This window comes from Hermetia illucens, chromosome 3, assembly GCF_905115235.1.
Source record: "Hermetia illucens chromosome 3, iHerIll2.2.curated.20191125, whole genome shotgun sequence".
Classification (NCBI taxonomy): Eukaryota; Metazoa; Arthropoda; class Insecta; order Diptera; family Stratiomyidae; genus Hermetia; species Hermetia illucens.
In genome coordinates this window covers 68,589,966-68,610,864 of record NC_051851.1, presented here as the reverse complement: position 1 = coordinate 68,610,864, position 20,899 = coordinate 68,589,966, and positions in this window count along the sequence as shown.

Here is a 20,899-nt window from a genome sequence, read left to right as displayed (position 1 = left end):
TGTGGTCCAGTAATTGTTCCACTCCCATCGGCCCGTTTTTCACGCCTTTACTGACGTTCCTCTGAAGGAACATTTCCTGATGAGCCTTTTCCCATCGACGCTAACTAGGACAGTTGACTGGGCTTCCACTCCGTTCGGATCGGAATCCATGGAAATTTCACTAGCGCAGTGTATGCAAAGGAGTGGGACACTCCTTCTTTTTAAAAAAACATACTGCAGAACCCTGTAAAAACAAGACCGCTTACTTGCTTGCCAACTTACTATAAATTCATAACGGCGATTATTAGTGGAAGGATTAATGCGCATTTGGAGACTAACGACATTCTGTCCGAATATCGGAAGGACTGCTAAGTTGGAACAAAGGGTTACAAGAGGAACTCATTATCGACCCTGTAGTTGTAAGAAAGACATTAAAAGCAAAATAGATCTGTGTAGTCGCTATATCGATTACTCCAAGGCTTTTGACAATGTTCCTACCAGACTGATCTATTCCCTACGTCTGTATAGAATTGATCAGAAATTAGTAAGCATACCACCTTTTCAGTGCGCTCATCTGTGAGAAGCAACATCTTGAAGCTCACCCTGATACAGAGAGGTATGTTCCAAGGGTGTTCATTGAGCCCTTCAAGTTAGTCTCTTCATAACTCCTGGATGATGCTAGATGGCATGGTTTCAATAAAATAAGGCCTATGTATGAAGTACGAAGTACTTACATTACATCAAGTTGTATGCAGGTTTTGATGATCATCTGATAAGGCTCTGTGGTCTCCCCCCGTGTATATTGAAATCATACAATGAAAAAACGGGTGGAGAAGAACCAGTGCAAAACGTTGGACCACCTCATGTTTAGCTAGATGCCCACAGCGCACCTTTTTACTGGAGGCATCACTCCATAATTCGGGACCGAAAACTAGGATGGACTGAATCGCACTCATCAGCAAACGATATCTACAGGATATGGGACCTCCAATACAGTCCACGAACCGGCAAACATTTTAGCTGCAGCCGCATCTTGTACCTTTCATGATGCTATCATATAGTATTTCACCGCTGACTACGAAAAGATGGTAGTTTCACTACCCTAAATAGAGAGAACTGTGGGAATCTGCTCTTCAGTCAAGAAGGCAGCTTCGGTTTCCCCCAGAGCTTGAAAGCATCCCTGCTATACGACTAAATCCAATCGAATCATCAGATATCTTGAGTCATAGCAGATAATCGTACGAAACGTTCCCAAACTCCAAACTGAACCACCTCCACTGTGACCTACATTCTGCCCTGCCCTTTTTTGACTTCGTAAAGCAGAATGCGGTCGGAAGGTATTTCTAATAACTAGCGTCACGAGGAGTACCACTCGTCGATAATGGGAACTGGGTGCCTCGGTCATTCTCTGAATCGCAGCAATTAGGGGTCGTTCCACTCTAAATATTAAATATTTTCATCAAAAAAAAACCCGCAGCACGTACTTCATAAATCAGTCTTAGCTTGATGAGCCCCTCAATCAGTTTCTTCGCTGTGTCCGACATACTAAGGGAACCGCATGCAGACGGTGCATTGATGTCACATTTACCTTTGCTGACCAGTGCCAGCGTCACAACCTTCCATGTGAAACGTCCGCTGCAATTGCAGACCTGCTAAAATTATTATAACTGCGGGGGCAATTGTAACATTAAGCTGAAAGCCGCTTCCACGAAATGCCCATCTGGTACAGTAAGGTAACAGAGTGCCACATCTGTCAGTTCATGTGCTACCTACCCCGAGTCATTTGCGAAATCATAAGTCCGTATGACGATGGGTTGTCGTCATCGCCGCTTACGTTAGTTTACCACCTGACTAACTGGTTATTATTCGTAGGTACAACAAGCAGACAGCAAACCAATTTTATAATAATCGTTGAAGCAACAATTCAATTGGATCAGGGCCTTGAAGTGCGTTCGAGAACTTCATTTAAGACCGTAACGGTACACTACAGGAAAGCTTGTAGGAGGCCATGTGGTCAGCATTGCGCACCATCGAGATTATTACCTTGATTTGATTCAGGTACCCTTTCACAACTGAGTCGATTGATATCCGACGTCAAATCACGATACAAATATCACTGCCACCAATGAGATTTGAACCGCAACCTTTCATACAACAGCCTTATGCTCTAACCACACAGCTATCCGGACACCGAAGCAATTTTATTAAGGTTTTATTTCCGAGTTCTCACAATCTTTACAGATGCCCAATTTTACCTAGTACTAGCATTAAGTGCCAACCATTTAGGCTCGGACAATCCTACCTACTACATAAAAGGGCTCTGGTAGTGGTAGCCGGTGGTAGATTAATGGGAGGATCTGGCGAAAACTCCCCGCAATATCGAGCATGTATGCAAACTGGTGTACTTCTTCATTATTTGAACCAAAGTGGACTATCTGGGAAAATTGTGAGGGATTTGTGTACAATATCTATAGCTGACAATATTATGCGAATTACAACCATACTCTCGAGACGCCAAATTTCTTTGATTTCCCGACCCAATTGTTCATAGTCCACCTTCTTCTCCACGTATTTTCGTTCAATGTTGCTTTTGTGGAGAATATTCGCGGAGCGAACCGTCTTGTCAACTAAGAGTACGTCAGGCTTGTTGCGCGCTCTATGGTGATCAGTAAGAGCTTGCTGGTCCCAATACATGTAAACATCTATGTATCAATCCCAATCATAACCCAAAACATTCAAAGTAATTTTCACCTCAATACTCACACCCAGAAATCTTTTATTTCTTGGAAGCAGAAGGAAATAGATATTCTGCTAAACGTACATATGCATGTGATATGGAATCCAAAAATATACATCCAACAAAGGAGAAAATATAATTTTTCAACATCAGATACAAACACCAAATACATTTGTATTTTCTATCCACCTACCTAAAGGATTAAAGAAATTTATCCACAAAACGGAAAAATAGATGTAGGTGCATTTCTAGAATCGAAAATAATGCCTGGCAGTAACCTGTCCGATCTCTTCAGAGTCGCAGGTCTCTGATGCTTTTAGCCTTCTTAGGGAAACTTCAAAATGAAACATTCGTGGTAAGTCCATTTTCAAAGGTGGGAATTCCCTCCCTTATGCTGTTTCACGCTGCACTGCATAAATGTCTTGCCGCTAATTGCCTTTGGGAAATGGAAGAAAAAGTAAAAGCAAACAACATAGAAACATACGCAAATGATCAGGAATATGTGCGTCCATCCATATGTACAGGCGCTTCTGCTTTGGCTTTACAGGGAGTCAGAATGTATCGTGCAGGATGTAACAGGACGAGGCGCACTTGTCATACAGTACACAATGAATTCTTCAAAGCAGACAAAGTGAGGCTGGTACGTACAAAACACGTTTCGAAGGGGTTCGAAGACACTCATATCTCCTTTGGTGAACTACATTCTTCTGTTTCTTCTGATTCTGTTCCTGAAGTCTCCTCGGAATATAATATGCCAAGTTTCTTGTTGTCCGCAGTTGGAAGGCTTTTAATATTATGGAAAGAATGGAAATCAACTTCTGGCCACTTCAGTTAGCGGTCCTATCGACTCAACATGCAATATATCTAGAGCATCCCCCAGAAGTGTCATCAGTCGCCACGACACATGCTAAAAATGCGAAATCTCGTTCGTTTGCTTTGTTGTTCAGCTAAGACTCAACCTCATGATTCACACCATAACCGAAGCTATGGTTTCGAGAGGCACACCTACAAAAAGCGGATTCGTTCAACCCCCAGGACCTTCAGAGTGGCTCCATTTGCCACCGTCGAAGGGGTGCGCTACTCAACGAACAAAACCCGTTCGTAACTCGTAACTCATTGCTCGTCAACCGCCCGGCCATGGATGAAGCTTGTATGCGCCACATAACATGATTTATGTCGGCTTTTTGTGTCACTTCTGTTTCTCGTATAAATCTTGCGAGTACATTTGAATTTATTTTTCCGCCAGGAATAATTTATCGTTGTTGATTATTTTTTCATCTCGTTTCCCGCTGACAATCAGCATATGATGCCAACGGAATAGCGCCGTTCTGCGTAGTTTTGGAGCCTCCCAATTCCGAAGAGTATGATGTCTTCCGCACCTCAAAACCTAAGGAGAGTGTACGTAGGAAGGATAGCATCTGCCGTTGCAAATTATACGTACCAGATGGTTTTCAATGATGATGTAACTTGAATGTAGTATATTGATGCTGATTTCATATTTGTATGATGGGGGCTGAATTCTCTGAAAATATATAATTGATTAAGCAATCGAATCTACACTTCGCTTGCTTCAAGAACCTCTTCATGGAAAAATAGGGTATTCGAGATACAAGAACCTTAAAAAGAACTTATAGTAATTTTGCGGAAGGCAAGTAACGGAAAACCCTAAGAAATGTTCATCCACTTAAAAAAAGTTTCTCATTATATAAGGTCACACCTTTGACGATTGACTGAAATGATTTAACTAAACCAACTTCTAAATAGTATCTTATGGCATACTTTTAATTAGGCTGCACGACACCCAACGGAAAGCTGCAAAACGATGGCCTACAATATTATAGAATCGCAGCAATTTCAATATGCGCCACCACATATTCCCAGTCCATAATGTTACTTTAATAGTGACGTCTTGATGATAATGCTCATGACTATACATTCGACACTAGCGAGACAAGCTGCAAATATATATGATTTCTCACTGACAAATACCATGTTAACTACACTTGGGCGCCATCGTTACCATGTCGTAGGATCGCCCTCTCCAAGTTTTCCCAGGAGCCTATATTCCTCCATTATTCTTCTCCGACCCAATTTTCGGTCAACCTGGAGTAGAGAGTTCCACTACATAGCCAACAATAGAGGTTTCGTCCTCTGAAATGTGACCTACCAACTGCCATTTCCGAGAGATTCTGTCAGGACAGGGCACATCAACGTTACGGCGAGCGCACGCAGACTATCCATGTGCTGCTAGTTGACAGAGAATATTAGAGCCGAAAAGTTTCAATCTAATGTTGGTGTTTAGACACCCAAATAAATCAAGTGCTATTCATACGTCAAACAACACCGAGCCCAATGACGACGGCGTTATCAATGGTGCCAACGTGGGCATCCGATCTAAGCATAAGCTTTCCAGACAACCCGGTTTTGCGCCAGGTCCCCGATCTAATATCCCTAAAATTTGTCTGGCGTCCTGGCTTACGCCTTCACTCCACCTCAGGTAGGGTCTAGCAAGTCCATCTTCAAACTTTCCCAGCTGGATCTTTTTAACTCCTCCGTCCGAAGATGCCTCGTCCATTGAATTCCATGTCCTCTAGGTAAACCAACATGAAGAACGTCACCGATATCAAGAAGAAATAATATCGGTGAGAGGATGCAACCCTGGCAAACTCCGCCTTCGGGCCAAAAATCCTTCGAGATTTTACCTCGGTGCACCACGTGACAGTTTGCGCCATCATTTGTGACTCTGATAACAGCAATTAGTCTCTCTGAAATGCTCTCCTACGTAGAGTACTCCAGATACACTCCCTATTGACGCTGCCAAAATCTTTCTCGAAAACGAATGAAGGGCAAGTGCAGCGAAAATCTAATTCCAAAATGATCCCTAGGGTGTTGATCAGAGGATCCCGAGCGGAAAGCAGCCTGCTCTCTGTCTATCAAGCTTTCGAGGAGTTCTCTGATGCGTTCCAGGAATATTTTAGCTATTATCTTTGCGACGCAAGGAGAACTAATAGGCAATATTTGTTTATTTATCGTTAGCATAATATCCGGATGGCACAAGTGGTTAGAGCACAAGGCTGTTGTAGCAGAAGGCTGCGGTTCAAATCTCACTGGTGGCGGGGAGATTTGTTATCGTGACTGTATGTCGGATACCAGTCGACTCAGCTGTGAATGAGGACCTGAGTCAAATCAGGGTAATAATCTCGGGCAAGCGCAATGCTGACCACATTGCCTCCTACAGTGTACTTAGTGTACCGTAACGGTCTTGAATGAAATGCTCTAACACACTTCAAGGCCCTGATCCAAAATTGATTGTTGCACCAGCGATTATTATTACTATATAATATCTACATTTTCTTGTAGTTTGAAAACCGTATGAAGAATATTTTATGTTTTTAGTCATATACGAACGGAAAAATGTACGTAGAAAGTTTCTCACGCTGAGTAATGTACCAAAGTCTGAGGCAGTCCCTTCGAAGACTCGCAATTTCAGCCATCCACCAGTACACAGGTAGTTTCCCGGAAACAGCGGGTTGAAATTGCCCTTCGCCTTATTTGGTAAATAATCCGCCCGATCTTCACTTTCTCGCAATGGAGAAATTGACTCGCAGTCTTCTCAGGGACAGTGACAATATGCAATTTTTGTCCTCAGTAGGGGACAGAAACAACTCCCACCTTGAGGCTGCTCACATTTGGGTAACCTTTTTTTATCGCTTCCTCAACTTCTTCCGAATTAGTGAGAAAATTTAGATCCCTTATTTCAAGAGTGCATATGAGTTCTTGGCTGAAAAACTACTAATCTGCCCCGAACGATTAAAATTCTTAAGGCCGCGCTGCTCCCTCCTTACAATTACTGCAAATGCCGCTTTTGAATGGAAGAGTTTTACATGGGCTGTTGGATATTGGCCATTGGCTCTATTAGCCAGCTCTACGCAATCCGCATATAGGCCATCGCACCAGACGTCTATAGCTAACAGTGGGGTCCTCACTCTCACCTTCCTCTAACCTCTAACCTATCCGAGATTTTCTTCGTCTTAGATTCGGATTTGAGCGTCTTGGGAGCATTCCCCTCTTGTCTACTGATCCCTGATGCTCCCTTCTTCTTCGCTTCAGTTTTTGAAGGCTTAGGTCTTGGCTTAGCTTGCGCCACAGCGTCCTATTTCCTTTTGACTTCTAATATACACACGCACGGTTGCTGGTCCTTGCCGTCTAATATAAAACCTTAGTTGGTTGCGGTTTTCGCAGTAGGTAAATCTTAAGCTGTTTAATTTCCCAACTTGTTCCATCTCTGGTCTAGTTACTTGGTTATCTCTATTGCGGAGATATGCCACAGCCTAATGAATCAGTTTTTCAAGGTTTTGTGTAAAACGAACCTTATTAAAATCAATTTACTCTCTGTCTGTCCATTTCTGTCTGTCTGTCTGTCACACGCACTTTTCTCAGAAACTGTACGATCGATTGGCCCCTAGTGAGATTTAAGAGGGAACCTCCATACATGCAAAAGTGGGGTGTACACTTTTTTTTCACCAAATATAGTCATCCGGGGTATCAAATGCCTCGACTAGAACTTTTCAAATATGGTCTCAATTTTGATATTTAATTCACAATGAGGGAGGCGTGGGTTGAAAAGTGATCATTTTTTTCACGACCCATTCCCAGAACCCAATCAACCGAAAAATCTGAAAAAATCTCAACGCTGCCAATATACGGTGCCTAGGATCCAAAATATCCCCCATATCGATATCTAATCGAATAAACTTAATAATAGAATACTACTAAATTTTTTAATAATTGCTTCACCCCATTAAGTTCATGTTGGAGTCAAGGAACAATGATGTAAGCTATAATATAAAGCGTAATCCTAACTAGGTTAGGTGCAAATCGCACTATTACTAACGAAGCTATAGTAAGTCAAAGTTGTCGCCTCAGTACAAATTCTAAGGCTCTGAATATCAGTAACACGTGAAAGTGGATATTCGGATATAATACACGTGCTAGATACTAACGGGACGAGTGTCCACCGAAATGTTTTTATATAAAAAATACACAAAACCTTTCATTCCTGAAGCGCCCAGCTTCCAATTTCCCGACTTATTTTATAAATTGCCTCATCTTTTTTCCCAAAGGTACGAGGATTTCATAGTCCCCCGTAGCACGGTAAGGTCAAGCTTGTTCACTGAAACGAGCAGGCTTAGTTACGCTCGATTGCAGCGTATCCAAGCGGTCGTGCGCATAACAGTGCGGAGTTGCCTTTCAACTGTAGCGTTTTGTTAATGATATAGTAACCTTCTGCATGGTGTGGCTACCACAATTCACTAACAGTTTTATTAAATGATAAACTTGGCTTCTGGATAGAGCCAGGGAGAGATAGGTTGGCTCCTGGCGAGCTAGATTCCGCATCAATTTACCGTGCATTCTACTGCCTGACCCCTATCGAAGACAGATTGCGAACTTGATTAGCAGCCACGCAATCTTTTGTGCTTACCAATACTTGCCACTCTTTCCGCGCAGGAAAGATTTAGATTTAGGAATTCGTTATTAGACTTCGATTTTTTTGAAAGCCAGTTATTTCAAAATATTGTACAAGATAATTTTCCATTGCTCTTATTCTGGTAAAATTTCATTACCATTATGTACCCAAATCTTTAACGCAAATAATCATATGTTTGAAAAATAATATTATAAAAAAATTCCGTGTTTTGCTGCATGATCAGTAGGAAATGAAAATGTTTTTGGAAAATTAGCTAATCACTTCTAAAAATAACTTTTATTCGGAAATATAAGAACAAACCGCAGTCGTTACACTCATTTCTGAAACATACAGAATGGAAGCTCTCGTGATGGTCTCGTGATATTCTAACTCTTATCTCACTTAATTTTAATAACATTCAATCAAGAACAAGTACCAACAATAACACAGCCATTAGACTCTTTCGCCGAACGTGCTTCTGAAATATTGTTACTGATAACAGATGTGCCGGTCATGCAGAAAACAGTTCAGAAATATATTTGCCCCTGATTTTTAATGGAAAAATGCTGGAAGCAGCAAGCTGGAAGATTTTAACTGTTCACTAAAAATACTTGATAATGGCCCCTAAAGCGCTGGCTATAATAAGCGTTCCTTGACTTACTTACGAATATACATTTACAGATATTTGTTCACCAGCTCAAACTCGTTCATAGTCTAGTCGACAGTAATGTTTATCTAATAATTTTCTTGTTTATCGCAACGTAAAAAAAGTATTTTACCCTGTCGATGTAAGATGGAAAAACTTGCGCTAATCAGCAAAGGACCAAAGGAGAGACTATCTGCTATCTGTATACTAACCACTCTGTATGCTTCAGACAGCCAGGAAGATACTCGCTGGGTTCATCAGGAGTAAACTCGTCAAAGTCACGTATGCTGCCGGAGACTTACCGCCAAGGATTTTCCGTTTTATTGGACCGTTGTGGTCCCGGTTTAGCGAAGAGAGGCTGCCAATCTCAACGGGTAATGCTACTTGTAGCATAGCTCCACCTCTAGGTCGCCTTTGACTAACTATTATAGAATGGTCCGCTGGCTGCCTCGTAATCTACAAAGTCATTACATGTTGAAAAATTTTAATTTCGAAAATCTTTGCCAATGACTCTGCTTAGCGTTGATTGGACATTTGAGAGTTTCAATTAGGGTTGAGACCCATTTTACTTAAATATGAGCTCTGAATGCTCATAAGTTTCGATCCTCCTTGAGCGCCTCTTTGAAATTAAAATTAATATAAATAGAGTTTACACAAAGCTGACACAGATAGCATCATCTCTTCTTGAACCAATATTCCATCCCTGAATAAAATCTTCATCCTCTTCTTGTGTATGATAATAAGACGGATTAAACGTGATAACGAAAAATCCGTAAAACCGCTGCAATATTTTTAGAATATGATTATGGAAATCCATTCGATATCTGTTCAACTAGAAAATCCCAAATTTAGAGATAGTTCCTTTATTTTGTTTCCGAAGTCTTTTGCAGTCAATATGCTTCCGAATACCGAAAGAAAATAAATTTAAGAAGTATTTGAACATTTTATAAATTTTCCACTACTAAGTTCATCAATCATGTTTTAAATGCCTTAGATTTCGGCATTTCACGTCAGTATTTACATTTCACAGAGCAAACAGCTATAGAAAATATGAAGAGAAACGCTGCATATTCGAGGAGTGTAAATTTTACCATGAGTGTTTGATTGCCAAAGGAAACAAGTCAGAATACCGAAAGCTGGACGGGTATAAAGGTGTCGTGTTCATCTTGTGTGAAAAATTTCCACTCACGTTTTCAAAATACCTCTTGATATATGACACAATTTGACAATGACATATGTACTTCAAAATTCGAACTCCCCCTTTAATATGAGTTCACTTTATATGATGATCACATGATCGCACTCTAAGACGTGAAATTCGCAACTTTGACCTTCTATAACTTTGTTAACAATAGTTCGATTTTTATGAAACTTTTCAAAACTCTGCGTTTTATTATTATTTATAACTGTACTTCTAGCATTAACTTAAGGGAGCTCTTCGGGTAAATTTCTAAAATAATGTAATATACTATTATTGACCTGATTTAAGCAAATATCGAAATGGGATGTATTCTGAGGCTTAGATTTCGTATAGGTGCACCAATGTGATTTTTTTTACATTTTTCGGCTGGATAGGTTCTGAGAACGAGACCTCTAACACTTTTTGAGGCCCACATTTTGAGACCTCATTCCCCTATATTTCACCCGGAATCAACAATATCATTAGTTTCGAAAAGTAATAATTCAGCCTTCTCATTTGGTACGTCAGGCGACAATTTTCTGTGAGAAAAAAAAAATTGATTAAAATGTATAGGGGGCCCCCATTAAACCCAGTGGAAAATGATGCCACCGGATCTATGAAAAGGGATTCACAGGCCACACGTTCTCACCAAATTTCGTGACAATTGGTTTAGCCGTTTCCCAATATATGAGGTGTGGCAGACAGATAGAGAAACAAGCAGACAGACGGACAGACATCATCGTATCGGTTCTATTCCCACAAACCACCTGAACATCCAATAAATGGTCAAGCTGCCGAAAGGCCGTTCGTCGAGGCAGAAAGTAGCAAGCTATCATATTTACAGGTGATCAAATTATTGGTGGAACGATGGGAGCGCATAGTTGCAGAACACAATGTCTTCGAGAACACAATTTCAATGAAAAGCAAAAACCATTCATGAGCCATCGGAGCAGACCTAAATAGGTCGGTCGCACCCACAAACCCCAACAAAATACTTTGATTATGATATTATTCCTTGGATTTTGAATGAATGATCAGCAGGAAATGAAATTGGTTATTATTCGAAAATTAGCTCTTCCTTTTTAAAAGCAAGATCTATTCAGAAACGAAAAATAAATGACAAGCATTACACGGATTTCTAAGGCTCACAAAATGATAACTCTCGTGATGATCTCGTGATATTCTAGCTCTTATCACACTTAATTCTAATAACACTCAATTTAAAAACAAATACCGCCAATAACGTCAGCTTCGAATATGCTTATGAAATACACTCATTGATAACAAATGAGCCAGTCATCCAAAGCGCTTTAAAAAAATATATTTTTCCCGTATCTTGAAAAAAAAAAATGTTGGAAGCGAGGTTATAAATAAAGATTTTTAACTGTTTATTAAAAATACTTAATGCTGGCCCCTAAGAGTATTCCTTGACTGTGCTATGCTAAGGTTGTACTTATACGAAATTATTTTCTGAAATTATCTCACATGTCAGCCTTAAACCACTTCATGACTCTTCTTGCCAAAAATTTTGAGCACGGTCAACAGTAGGATTGATCCTACAATTTCTTTATTCGGGTTATTATTTTTGCACTCAGATACTAGCAGTAGGCAAATTGTCCGCTGCCAGCTCATTTTATGAAATCGGTGTGATTCCTCCTTATGCCGCTGTTAACTCAGAATTTGGAACATTTTATGATGAAATAAAAACATTGAAGATAACTATTGTCATCCATGGAGACCAAGTCCGTTTAAATTCGGTAGCACCCAAATAATTAGCAACACCACCCCACATTGGGCGCCATTAAACAAAATTCCTTAAATTTTTTTACTTTGCAACTGTAGGGAATGGTTTTTCAACTAGTTGACTAACTCCTTCCCTTCAAAATTGAGTCAATTCAAAGTTAGTATTTTGGAAGCTCTTTACTCAAAAACATATCTTGCAGAAAACTGTCGATCCAATCTCCGCCAAATAGGAAATCCTCTTTGTCATTCTTTACTCGGTTGTAAGGAAAAAAATTCCGGTCTAGGTTTTAAAACTGCAAAATTAAAACTACAGTTTTAGAGAAAGAACATGGCATCCATCTTTAGGGCATAATTTTGATTGAATACCTGGCTCAACGGAGACCAAAATACTGTAAGACCATAAGAGACTTAAAGAATTCCTTAACCAGAAGGTCGAAACTTGAGGTATGAAAGATTATATATGTGTATATGTGCACATTTTATGTCAGACTACTCATTTTAGTGTGATCTTTATATTAAAAGTTTTAGACTGCGGTTAATTTACGCACAAGCGAAAACTTTGGTCAATTATAATTTACTTAAGAATAGAGGGATTTCAACCGAACTTACCGCAATTCTATGATACTACGATGAACTCAAACCCACATGGCTATATTTTATGAAAAAAATGTTGCACCCTTCATCTACATGTATAGGGAGCCCCCCCTTAAACTTAACAGAAAATGGCGCCACTTGCTGTATGTAAAGGGAACCACAGATCACACGCTCTGACCAAATTTCGTGACAATTGGTCTAGCCGTTTCCGAATAAACCGGGTGTAACGGACAGACAGACACCGACTCGATTCTAATAAGGTTTTGTTTCACACAAAACCTTAAAAACCCAGTTTTTGGAAAAACCCATTTGAACGTTCATGTGTACACACTGAGCAATTAAACGACTCCGAATTTTGAAAAATTTCTTTCCCAGTATATTCTATAATGTTCTACATTAGATCTATGCAAAACAAAAAAAATCGATTTCTACATTTTATCTTTTAGAGAGTAGTAATTTGACGGGAAACGGATAACTATGACCTATTATAACTTTATCATTCATTCAAGATTTCCAGCAAACTACCCAGTATGATGCTTCATATTTTAGCCTATGTTACTGCAGACGGATAGCCGAATGGTTAGAGCACAAGGTTATCGCACGGAAGGTCGCGGTCCAAATCTCACTGGTGGCAGTCGGATTTGTATCGTAATTTTATGTCCGATACCAGTCGATTCAGCTGTGAATGAGTACCTGAGTCAAATCAGTATAATAATTTCGGGCGAGCGCAATGCTGACCACATTGCCTCCTAGTGTACCGTTACGGTCTTGAATGAAGTGCTCTAACACACTTCAAGGTCCTGATCCAATATGGATTGTTGCGCCAACGATTATTATTTCCGAGTTATCACAATTTCGGCAGATGCCGGATTTTACCTAATACTAACACTAGGTGCCAAGCATTTAAGCTCGAACGATCCTACCTACTTAAAAACTAAAGGGGTGCTAGTGGTGGTGGCCGGTGGTAGGTCAATGGGAGAATCCGTCGAGAACTCCCCGCAACATCGAGCGCGTATGCAGAATGGTGTACTTCTGCATGATTTGAACCAGCCTGTGCGAAAGTCCCAGGACATCAAGGGAAGCCGTGAGCGATTTAGGTACAATACGTGTAGCTGACAATATTATGGGAACTACAACCACCCGCTCGAGACGCCAAATTTCTTTGATTTCCCGACCGAATAGCTGATAGTTCACCTTCTTCTCCACGTATTTTCTTTCAATGTTGCTATTAAGAGGGATAGCAACATCAATAATATACGCGGAGCGACCCGTCTTGTCAACTAACAGTACGTCAGGCGTGTTGTGTAGAGTATTATTATTATTATTATTACTGGAATTTCGTGGATTTAGGATTAACTTAAGGAGGGTTCCCAGTAAATTTTCAAAACAGAATAGTATACTATTATTCACTTTATTTGAGCAGATATCGCAACGGAGAGTATTTAACTGCCTAGATGCTATGCGCTATGGGCCACCATAATTTTTTTCGGATTTTTCGGTTGGGCAGTTTCTAAGAAACAACTTCAAACAACTCCTCCGCTTTGCAACCAATGTCAAAATTGATATAGTGTTGTGCCAATCGAGACTTTTCATTTGATACCCCTTTTAGGCCCATGGGGACGTGGAACAGTGAAATTCACGCCAGGTGGTTCACAGTTCCCACCTTTCTACCAAATTTGATAGGTGTAGTCGTTTCTGAGAGGAGTGTGTACGGCAAACAGACAGATAGATAGGCAGTGAACCGATTTTAATAAGGTTCCATTGAGAACAAGATAAAGGGAAGAGCATCCTGACAAAAGTGGTTCGCCATGGGCACGAAAATCTCAGACATCACATGGTCAACGCCGCGAAGCAACTCCTAGTTCCTTTCTTCTGGCAAATGTAAAGCTGGTTTTGAAAGGTACTCATTAAGCCCTTCGATTTGATACTCTCCCCTCACTTGTACGAGGAGCTCTCTTAAGTGCAACAGAAAATCATCCCACTTATTGCATGTAAAGGTACTCAGTGACCTCACGTCCTCACCAAACAGACAAGCATTGAATCGACTTTAATAAAAGATTTAGCGGTCGACATCTTAATAAAAATATCGTGTTTATTTGCTGCAGTTAATCATTTCCGAAACCCAAAAATGAACGAGAAGCATTACACGCATTTTTAAATCATACAGAACCGAAGCTCTCGTGATGGTCTCGTGATATTCTAACTCTTATCACACTTAGTTTTAATAATATTCAATCAAAAGCAAAGACCAACAATAACGTCAGACATTAGAAAAAAAATGGTTATTGATAACAGATGTGCTAGTCATGCAGCACACAGTTCAGAAATATGTTTGGTGGAGATGTGATTATAAATAAAGTTTTTAACTGTCTGCTAAAAATACTTGATACCCCTAAGTGCCGGTCTTAATAAGCATTCCTTGACTTACTTATTTGATTACAAGTCTTCCCTATGATGAGATTGTAAGTTTGCGCAATTATTTTTCCACATTTACTCACGAGTTAAGTGGAACCTCCCCCACCAGGAGCCTTGTTAACAATAGAGTTGACCCTACATATTTTTTATTCGGATTATTATTTTTATAGGGCATTTCTGCACCCTACCTTGGTAAACAATACTTCTATACTTATACTTCTAACTTTTAATGCTGAAGGCGCAGAAAATCGGATTCTATGGTCTTTTCAGCACGACCACGGCACATGAGGAGATGTACCTTGGTTGGCATTCTACAATTCAAGATCCCAAAATGTGGCCATGTTTCGTCTGATCATAGAAAAGTCCCAGTCAAATTAGTTATGGTACTTTCAGAAATTATAAATGCAACCACTGCATTAGTGACGTATATATGGTACATAAGTTTTACTTATTGAGAAAGATTATCCAGAGGTTCAATTAGCGCTTCACCTAAAAAAGAGCAGGGCACTTTTCACTAGATTGAAGATAGGTCGTATCCGAATGCCGGTGGTTGAAGTGCAAGGTTGTCGTACAGAAAGTTACGGTTCAAATCTCACTGGTGACATTTCTATCGTGACTGGCTGTCAGATACCAGTTGACTCAACAATGAATGAGTACCTGAGTCAAATCAGGGTAATAATCAGAGGCGAGCGTAATGCTGATCACATTGCCTCCTACAGGGTGCTATTATGGTCTTGAATGAACTGCTCTAACACACCTCAAGGCCCTGATCTAATTTGATTGTCGCGCCAGCGATTATTATTAAGGATAAAAACTCAAAAAAAAAAACTCAATTCACGTTCTTCTGTGAAAGCATTGCGTGACTACAGGGAAGAAAGCGAGAAACGAACATAATTCATAAACTCACTGATGGTACGATGAGATCAAAGTTTTGTGAGGTCGCAAACTTTCGAACAAGGATTTCGGGAAGGAAAAAGTGGTATGTACAAATGGTGCAAGTTTAAGCAGGTTTAGTGCTTAAAGCAGTCTACAGGATTCATTGGGAAGATGAAAATATAAATACTATAACAGTACTGCTCGCATCATACTAACGCACTTTTTCCCCCCAAAAAAAGAAGACAAAAAATATAAAATAGTGCTGGAGGTCTCACCGAACTAATGAAGATTTGCGGGAGAATTATGTATATTAAAGCTCGCGGTTTAAATCGCTAGTTGTGAGAGATTTTCATGTTTGACTCATGACCCCAGTAACTTATTCCTTAATGGAGTGTCAAGAAAGGAAAGTTTTCGAGCCTAGTATAAGAAAGTATGTATAATATATCAAAAATATGACATTCGTTTTTGGAAAATCAACAAGGATCGCATAGCTAATGGAAACGATTTAGCTCTTCAGTTTAGTATTTGATGCGATTAAGGAAATGCTTGATCAGTTGGTGAATATTAATCATACAATAATCTTTTAAAAGTTCTGAGCCCCGTTGTATTATCCCAACTGTTATTTCTCCATGGAAGTACAAGATGACACTAGTTTTGCTATCGACGCCCAGTAAATAAAAGGGTACTTCCTAACTCTGTTATCAGGAAGCACAGAATAAAAAGGCCGTGGACAAATTGCAGCGGACATGAGATGCCTCTATACCTCGGTGTAACGCTTTCCGAAGACGAAATCCCAATTTCTGGTGGAATTCGGAAATCGAGAAAGGAAATCGCAGAAAAAACACCACCTAAGTTCGGGGAGCTACACGTGCAATATAAAAATGCTAAGAAAAAATTGCAAATAACTATCATGAAGAGCAAATCCGAACACTTCAAGCGGATGTGTACTGAAATTGACACTGATCCATAGGGTGGCGCATACAGGTTGGTGATGTCATCACTGAAAGGTAAGCGCTTCCCACCGATTTCCTGTCCCGAGTTGTTGCAGATTATACCGAACGCTCTGTTTTCAGCAGATCTAACTGGGAGTCTTCCTGCAGTGAATGTAAACCCCAACGAAATTTTGGTAGTGGTAAATGAGAAGGTCCTTGACGCAGCAAAGTGATTCATTGAAAAACCATCCTAGGATCGGATAGAATTCCTAATGTTGCCCTGAAAATAGCAGCTGTTACGGAAAAGGAAGGAGGCTTTTCCAACAAACAAATCAAATACTGACGCAGTCAACATGGTGACTGGTTTAACTCAAGCTGCAATACAAAAAAACAAATGCTGCGCAGTAATAATCCCCGACGACAAAAATCCGTTCAATACTGCAAAATGGAAAAAAAATCATCGAGGCATTTATCAAACTACAGACCCTGAAATACATTGCACGCATTGTTGTTGAGTTTCTCCTTTACTGGGACTCGGACGATGGGCTAAAAATATTGCCGACAACTTGCGGACTGCCACAGGGGTCTATCCTACATGAGTCCTTCGGGGACTAGTTATGTATGATGGACTCTTAACGCTACGCCGTCCGGACGATGTGACAACAATTGGTAGTAGCTTCAAAACGTCAAAACGAGATTAAACGATATTGGAGATCAACTCCTGGTTGACAAATTCCGGCCAATCACTTGCTGAAAATAAAGCAAAAGTAGTGCTCTACAGCAAGAGAAGAAAAAACACAATCGTGAAAATCAAAGGTGTCGAATAAACAATTTACTCCCAACCGTCGCTCAAATACTTGGGCGTAATAATTGACAGAAGGCTCCTTCATCGCTGCAGCAATCTCAAAGATACTACCAAGACAAAGTCGACGTTTTCTGCTCTCTAGAGTAGTCAGCTTCGCGTTACTCTACGTAATTCGAGTTTGGGAAACTGTTTTGGATAACAAAGTACACTGCTGAAAACTGGGAATGGCGAATCGGTTACGTATACTCCGGGTATGCAATGCGTATTGAACAATATCATGGGAAGCAGTTGGGGAGCCTAGCATCTTTCAACAGCAGTTAGGACAGATGGGATGAGTCACAAACTAGTCGTAGGACTTACTGCATCATTCCTGACTTTCAGAAATGGTTCGAAAGAAGCCACGGGGAATTAAGCTGCGAATTATGGCAGTCCTTAAGTGGACATGGAGAATATCGAGCTTATTTATGTCGACATGGTCACGACGAGTCACCATGTTGCCAAGATGTCGTAACGTGGCCGAGAATGTGGATCATGTAATATTTGATTGCGCCAGGTTTATTGCGCAAACAGGTGCTGTGAAGTTCATGATAAAATCAACGGATGCTTAGGACCAAGCTGTAAGGAACGTGAAAGCTATTCATTAACAGCTTCGGCAGGAAGAACAAGAGCTAAAAGCTGATCCTGCTCCGCGGCGCAATACTTTATAGGAGTTCCGTGGGGAGAGTGGACAAAGCAGGTAAGGTTTTAGTAAGTAGAAGTCTCACATGACTGCTTGATAGAAGCCAGCAGTAGGACTCGAGCCTTTCCAACGCTGAAGGAAATGACAGACGGTCAAACGGTAAGACGGACAGACGGTCAAACGATCAGAAGGTCATACGGACAGATGGGCAGGCAGACAGACGGACAGACAGACAGACGGGTAGTCAGCTTCCAGGGTAGTCAGCTCCGTGCTACTCTACGCAGCTCCAGTTTGGGCAACTGCTCTGAATAACAAAGTGAACTGCCGAAAATTGGGAATGGCGTATCGGTTAAGTGCACTCCGGGTATGCAGTGCATATCGGACAACATCAGGAGAATCGGCATATGTACTAGCAGGGATGCTCCCCATAGACATCTTGGCGAAGGAAAGTCGGCGACTCTACGACAAAACGTATGCAGCTGGAGAGTCTAGCGCGTTTCGACGGCAGCTGGCACGGTGGGAATCTATCGAACGGTGGCAACAGCGATGGGACGAGTCCCAAACTGGTCGTTGGACATACCGCATCATTCCGGATATTCGGAGATGGTTTGAACGAAACCATGGGTAATTAAGCCACGAGCTAACACAATTCTTGAGTGGACATGGAGGTTATCGTGCTTATTTACATCGATTTGGTCACGACGAATCACCATGCTGCCCAAGATGTGGTAACGTGGCTGAGAATGCGGAGCATGTCATATTTGATTGCCCCAGGTTCACCGCGCACCGAACAAGAATGGAAGCGGTCGCAGACAGGCGTTTAACACCCGAAAACATTGTGGAGTTTATGCTGGAGTCAACGGATGCCTGGAACCCGGTTGTAAGGGAACTGCAAGCTATTCACCAACAGCTTAGGCAGGAAGAGCTACGACGAAAACAAGGAAGGGAGAGAACCATAATGAGCCGCAGCTAAAAGCTGATCCAGCCCCGCGATGCAATACTTGATAGGAGTTCCGTGGGGAGAGTGGAATGAGAAGGAGGTGGTTTTAGTGAGTAGAAGTCTCACATAACTGCGTGGCAGGAGCCAGCAGTAGGTTTTGAACCTTTCCACCTTCCAACGCCGAAAAAAAAAAAAAAAAAAGACAGACAGACGGAGTGAGGAGTGGCCAGATCTCCCATTAGGCACGACCCCAGCTGGCGGATTGAGGCATGCCTATTGATGTGAAAATCCCTGTTCATGCACTTTTCTTTTCTGACTGTGCATGGGCTAGTCTTTGCTCATCTCTGGTGAATGGACCAAAATGGCTATGGGAAGGATACCCAGAACATAAAACCACCATGGAAGACGAGAGAAGGAGGAAACTTACGGTGCAGGGTATGGAGCAAGCGGGCTCCCGTTCGCCGATATCCCTCGACCACAGTGCCCCGGTAGTGGACAACTTGGCCACCTTGGCTTATAATGTTACAAGTGATTTGGATCTGGAGAAGGAAGGAAGGAAGGAAGCGAAATACTACCTTACCGAGAACACCAGTAGTAAGACCAAACAAAAATGAACTGAAGGCAGATCGTTGGACAACAAAAACCATGATAATACCCACTGTATATGTTCAAGATGCACGACAGCAGGAGATGCTCCAGGAACAAGGAAGGGATCCATTCAAAAGAAGCTCGTCAACTTTGAGGTCTCCACAGGCAAGATCAATAAATGCCAAAAGTGAAGGCGCATATAAAAGGAGTAACCCTGCCGGGGCTTATAAGGAGCAGAGTCCCGATACGGAGGAATTACCCTTCACCCAGCTTGGGACAAAAATAGTTGGGAAAAATAGTTCATCAAGGACACGCACAACGTGCACCAAACCAAACACCAATATAATAATAATAATAATCGTTGGCGCAACAATCCATATTGGATCAGGGCCTTGAAGTGTGTTAGATCACTTCATTCAAGACCGTAACGGTACACTACAGTAGACTGTAGGAGACAATGTGGTCAGCATTGCGCTTGCCCGAGATTATTACCCTGATTTCACTCAGACACTCATTCACAGCTGAGTCAACTGGTATCCGACGTCAAATCACGATACAAATCCCTTTGCTACCAGCGAGATTTGAACTGCGACCTTCCGTACGACAGCCTTGTGTTCTAGCCACTCAGCTCTCCGGACACTATAAAGAATATGGTCAGGGCTATTAGAGTCCTCTATAATAGATCACAGATGGAGCAAAAAAATACTAACGATACGCCGAACCCCGCTGCACCAACAGTGCCACAAGTGACCCAAGTGGCGCCTAACAGTACTACTATCGAATCACGGCGAAATAAACGAGTACGTAAAAAAGAAGGGGATCCTCTAAATAATCAGCAAGCGCCTAAGAGAAAAAAAGCGGACAGCAAACTCTGAAAATAAGTACCAATAGCTCTGAAGAAGGAAAGTGTACAGCGAATGTAGGAAAGTCGACCAGCATTGAGAACCCTAAAACGAACGGAAACGTTGGATGGACTAAAGTTACCAGCAAAAAAAAACAAAAGGAAAAACAAAAATGCGAACCCGTCCAGATGTGATAGTTATCTCCAGTAGGGGCAATCTGTCCTACTGATGACTTTCGCACTCAAGTGAAAAGCTCACTTGGAGAGAATGCCGCACTGCGTGCCCAAAAACACGAGATCTACATACAATGGAAGGATCTCGATGAAGTGACATCGAAAGCAGAAATTTGTACTGCTCTGAAGGATCAATTTAAGTTGGAAGTTGCCGATTAGTCGGTTGTGAGTTTATGAAAAGCCTATGGCGGTACTCAAACGGCCACAGTACGAGTACCAGCGGAGGCAGCACAGAAATTGTTG